This window comes from Prosopis cineraria, unplaced genomic scaffold (assembly GCF_029017545.1).
Source record: "Prosopis cineraria cultivar Desert tree isolate PC_DT_omini unplaced genomic scaffold, ASM2901754v1 PC1, whole genome shotgun sequence".
Taxonomy (NCBI): Eukaryota; Viridiplantae; Streptophyta; class Magnoliopsida; order Fabales; family Fabaceae; genus Prosopis; species Prosopis cineraria.
Window position 1 is genome coordinate 16,270,831 of NW_026555332.1, and position 6,503 is coordinate 16,277,333.

Genomic DNA, 6,503 nt, shown 5'->3' on the forward strand with positions numbered 1-6,503 from the left:
TAAGAACCTTAATCTTAAGGTTTTTTCATCATTAAAAAAGGGAAGAATGTTGAATCATATGCTCTAATGATTACAAAACTAAAAGAAGAGGTGTGTGCTATGTGTGTAGATACATAAAGATTTATGGATGAAGATAAAACCTCAAGGGCATGAAGAATCAAGAGAAGAAGAAGATTTATAAGATAAGTTATTTATTTCTCTTAGATTCGATATGAAAACTTTGAGAGCTTAATCACATGTTATCATCCTTAAAATGAATGCATCATCTTAGGCTTGAAAGTCTTATCTTAGAAGTTGTCTTGGTCAATTTAAGCTTAGGAGTAATGTCATTTTAGCTTGAATTGGATCATAAAAGTTGAGCTTTTCTCTACATGATGATTCACGTGTGATCCAGTATCATCACATATGTGATTTGTCACTCTAGGCACACTAACTAATGTTCCATGCCTAAATTAGTAGTGATTTGTCACTTATGTTTGTGTTATTCCTTGTTGAAGCTTTTGTGCTCTAATCCACGCAAGCTACCCTTGTGTATGCATGCTTGAATTGTCACCATATGTCCTTTTGCATATTATGAACTGTCATTTTACACCTAAATGGGAAAGTATTCATTCGTGTTTTGTCACTAAGTCTTTTGAACACATTTTGCTTAAGTGAGTCCTTAGCCATTTTAAGCCTAATTCATACTATACACTTGCATGATTTTTCATCTATAGGTTGAGTCTTATCAATCATGCAATCCTCACTTGAATGCTGAAAAGTCCTAACTCAAACTAAACTTTACCATTTCTAACTGTATAATCAACAATATAATTACAAACCAATATCAGGTTAATAACCCTTTATTTGTTTTTAAAATGCGAGAACTTAACTTTTTAAAATATATATTCAAATAAGAGGGCTAGTAGAAGCAAAACACATTCAAACGACTCAACAAAACACAACTACTCTACCCTAAAAAGGGCCATGTACTGTGGTGTGTATCACATGCACCACAGCATGTGGTACAAAGCAACGTGCTCTATTTCTGTTTACGTCATGCACCACGGTAGGCACATCATGAACCATAGTGCATATGAGAGCAATTTCTATTGTCATAGACAGTTAGAAAGATGAACTTTCACCGTGCACCATTTTCATATCTAACGTTCAATTGGAGTGATTCAAATGCTTATACGAAACAATATATACTAGCTAATGGAACAAGTTTAGACTTAATCTGATGGTCCGATATAAAATTAGACACACAAGTGTAAAAAGTCACTTTTCTTCAAAAACTTACACTCAATTCTCATTCATTATCCCATTAGACCATTTCGGGCCTTGGACCAGGTCTAAAAGGATCACATATACCCAATTGACACCTCATACCACATATATCTCATCATTTGTCCATTTCGGCCTCTCAATGCCTGTGGACTTATATGAGGAATACACATATAACATATAATCACATATATATAATTAGACTTGTTTCACTTTTAACCCTCTGGCTCTTCCATATGGGGCTCTACCTCACTATATGGTTGAGAATCACAACATACTCGACTCTTTCAAATAGAGCTCCGCCTCACCATTTGTGTCAAGTTTTCATATAAGAAAATAATTCACATTTAACACATAATGATCACATTAATTCATGTATATATATACACACACACACAATAAGTTATATAACAATACAGACTTACTTAAATAGCATTTAAGCCTAACCATGTACTCTTCATTAGGGCACCCTCAATGAGATGCACATTGTATACATATACAAGCAAGGTTTTCATAACATAACTCATATGCACATTCACTTATGCATCCTAGTTGGAAGCTCTACTATCACAACTCATTATACATTCATTTACACAAATGGTCGTTATACCACAATCAAGTGAGGCCATTCTTTCCTTGATTCCTTACTTGGCCATCTCATGCTCTCTTTACTTGTGTTCAAAAGTAATAGAGTGAGACATATGTCCCAGTAATTCAAAGGTAGCCCCAATTAGCAATTAATATGCAAAATCATAAACATGCAATAAAGTAGCATGTGATTCAGTAAAAACATCATATGCATATATAAAAATTCATTCTCATCAATCTCATCGTGCTCATGCAATGTATTCTTGGTTTTACCTAACAGAGTAATAACTATGCTCGAACGAAGACTTCCAATCACATGGAATAGGGCCTATCACACCATTACTCAAAACAGATAATCCTCTTTGCGTATGAGTGGTCTCCTAGGTTCATCGTCACAGAGTTAAACTCTACACTATGGATCAACAGGACTTCCTAGCCTTATACAGAGTAAGACCATAACCCACTACCTTAGTCTAAGGTAACCTAGTAATCATTCCATATCCTAATTCTGTCATGGCAGAGTTAAACTCTATGCTTTAGATCATCAGGATTCTTCTCCTAGGTCTATCTTGGTGGAGTTAAGCTCTACACTCTAGATCATCAGGACTTCTTGAACCTCCTCACAGTAAGATCGCATCCCCCTACCATAATCCAAGGTATACTTATGGATGCAATGCATGTCAATGCACATGCCACCTCAAATTTATTTCAATCAATACTCACACACTCGCATGCATACTCCTTCATAATACTACTACTCTATCAGTTCATAACACAATGTACATAGTTGTAAAAAAATACTTGTAAATAATTTTAAAAGCAAACAAGTAAAAAGGTTACTCCAGTTACTTTTAACCCCTACTATTAAGGGTTACCAATCACATTAAGCTCCCAGGGGCATAGATTCTCACGAGAAATGTCATAGGTGCTCAATCTTATAGAACACAGTATCATTTAGTGAATTCTCAACATTCCATATAAGCATTGATTCAGCTAAACCAACTCCTTAACACATAAAGTAGTTCAATTGAACCCTTCTGAATTCATTTATCCATTATTTATAGTCGTTAGCATTATAAACTATTTAAATAACCATAACAAGCTCCTAATTCATTCATTCACCCAAATTCACCATTTAACCTGACTTTCTTAGGCTAAATGAGTCTAAATCCTTAAAGCTTAATCATTCAACTCCATACTAGTTACAAAACCTTAGCTTTGTAATCGATAGCCCGTTTTAAACCTTTCTTTTAGATTACAATACCTTAGAAATTCATGATTCAATTTCTTAAGAAATTCAATGAAAATGGAGAAGAAATGAAGCTTAGGCTGCACGATACTTATCTAGCAAGTTAGTATTCAAAGCAGATTTAAACCCTCCAAATATGGCTTGCCCTAATAGAGCTGAGCTTGTCCACCCCTTTAGATGCATATTCCACTCTTTCACTTCTAATTTCACAAATTGTTCACACTAGCTTTAAGTAATTCCTGAGCAATACACCACAGTTTATGCAGCTTCCTTTGTAGTGTGTGGCTCAGTGAGGCCAATCTCACTTGTGCTTATATGTTAAGCCTCAAATTGTTGTTCTACCCTTCATGTCAATGCAACATTCAATCAATAAAAATTATTAGCTCAACATCTAAACCACAACCAATTCACTAATTATTAATTTATCCCTGATTAGCAACTAGTTTTAGGAATTAAAATTCAGGATGTTACAAATGCATATGAGATCCAGCATGACATGTTTAACAAAATAGCTTAGTATCGTAACTAGCCACTTCACGTGTGTGTAGTAGAGTAATCCACACATGATCTGTCTTCCAAAATGGTTTGGATTTTATGACTAGCCATTCCACGCATGATAGTTTATTGGTCTCATGCATGATTTGTCACATAGATTGGCCTTGGCATTTTGCCAACCAATTCATGCATAAAAACCTAAGGGTCACACGCCTATTTTGTCACATAGAACTTCTTGCATCTTATTTTCTTACAAAACATAAGCGAGTCACTCTGGCGTTCACGTTTGAATTGTCACATACACTTGACCGGAACTTGGCTAGGTCCATTTCAAGGTTGAATCGTCTAGTTCCACACACAAAATGTCACTAATTGCTACAAAACATTGTTCCAATGATCTGTTAACTGTCAAAATTATATATGTAATACAATTCAATTGTAGAACAATAATTTTGATCTTTGAGTGAACTATTCATTATTTGAGCATTCTTAAAAAGCTTTTAAAGTCTTGCACTCATTCATTTGATCATTCTTAATAAAGTTTATGAAAAAGCTCTCACAAGTTTCTAAGCTTTCAAGTGTAATCATTTACTCTTTCAAGAGAGCTCATTTTAGAGAATTATTTGCTTTGCAAACAAGCTCAATTCTTGAAAAGATATTTTTTAAGTGAATTGTAATAACTTGCTGGTTGTAGCATAGTTTATTGTTGAATCAAGACTAGTCAAGTTTTGTGAATTGTACTGAGGTTGCAAGCACTCATTTAAGCTTGTGACTTTAGTTAAAAATCTCAAGTATGATCTTGTGGACTATACGTAGGCCAAGATTTTGGCTAAATCAAATCTTTTATTCTTTATTCACTAGAAAAATTAAATGTCAGCCAATTCACCCCCCATCTTGAGTGCCAACCTATCCAACACTTTTTGCACAAGACTTGTATGTAATTTTCCCTAGGACAAACCCCAATAACCATATACACATGTAAGCATCAAGAATTTGTTAGGGTACATCTGCACCGATAGCTAACATGGCTCCACCACTACTTAATTATATGAAATTGAAAGAGTTTTTACATTAAATCACTAAACAATTAATTGTGGAGAGAGATTAAAATTGGAGTGTTATATATTTTAGATCATATTTGTAGGGAACCAATGAATAATGAATTGTTTTTCCATGGCTAAATTTGCTCAAGATTTTGAATTTTGATATTGATATTTGTATTCCATGATTCCATCCGTAGGATATGTGTGGATAAAGAAGTTTCCAACACTCCGTTTTTTGTATGGTTTAATTTCCGTTCCATAGCCTTAATTACTCTTAAAAAAAAAAAAAACAAGAGGAATAGTTGAGTGAATGTGATGCGTCCTGCACCTAACAATCTCTATATCATGCACCTAACAAAAATTGAGTAAAACAAATTTATTTATTTATTATTTTTTTTTTTTTGAGGGGGGATCACACAGCCCCAAAATTTTCACATGCCATTGTTAAAAAAAAAAAAAAATGAAAAATCATTCACTGCTACAACGCAGATAAAGATGGTGGCAACCTTTTGTAATTAAAAATTCTTACAATAATATTTGTATTAATAGATTTAAAATTAATTTTAAATTTTAAATTTTTTATTTGAACAGTGTAAAAAACTTTCAAAAGATGAGAAATGGTTGGTATTTGAAGTAAAAATGAAAGATTTGCAGTTATAAATTTATCTTTATTTTTTAACCCGTGAAAAATGTAAATGAGATATGAGAGAGGAAATAAGAGTGTGATAGAGACACCAATAAAAGCATAAAAAAAAGGGAGGGAGGTAACTTAGATAGCTCAACGTACTCACACATTGAATTTTTTTTTTTTTTTTTTTGGGTAACATAAGGCCAAAAAGATGACACAAAATTTAGACGAAACCAAGTCTGTCTGAGGCTACGATGTCAGCGCAGAAATATGCGCATATCCTCATCAGTTGAAAATCAGGTCCCAAAATTGTTAAATAATTCGATTTGACAAGCATATTCATTGTCATACGTGATCCAAAGTTAAATAAATGAGTTCTGGCCCCAAAAAAAAAAACAAAGAAAAAAAAAAACGCAAAGAAAAGTTAAGTGAGCACTCACGACATCATGGGTTGGGCGGGACAGAAGTGGGGATCCACCTAACAATTCCGACATCTAGTGCACGTGGCTTCTCCGGTCCTCTGTTGGAAAAACCTACCGACAGTCGGTGGGATTTACCACTAAGCTCATTTTAACTTGCCATGTGTCAGTCTGTTGGTCAAAATGAGTTGTTAAACAATTAACATCGCGGTGGCCGGGTGGGTTAACGTTGAAGCGACATTATACTATTTTTTCAAAGAATAGTAGGAATTACAACGACGATGCTTTAACATTATCATCCGATTCTATTTATAATTTATTTTTATTAATTTTATTAATATTAAATTAATATAATAAAAGTATAAAAAATATAAATAAGTGAAATTTTAAGTATAATTTTTAAATAAAAAAGTAAAAAATAAATAAATAATATAATATTATTTTTTATCTTTCTCTAACTTACATTTTAAGGAAATTTAAATTAAATCTAAATCTAAATCCTATTAATCTGATTTGAATATGGTGGTCATGCAATGAGTTGTTGGAACAATAACAATAATTATATTAAATTAAATTAAATTGGAATAACCTATATAATATATCTGTATGGGTTTATATTTATTGATAATCCGGAGATATGTGGACTAAATATTTTGACCTTTCAATAAAAGATAATTTATGGTTAGATGTATGGAAACAGAGAGAAACAGACACAAAAACTCCCAAATAATGACTGGACCTGTAATTATTATGGCATTGACACTAAGGTGCCCTGGGATTCCGCTCAAAAGATAAGTATAGTATTATTCATATTT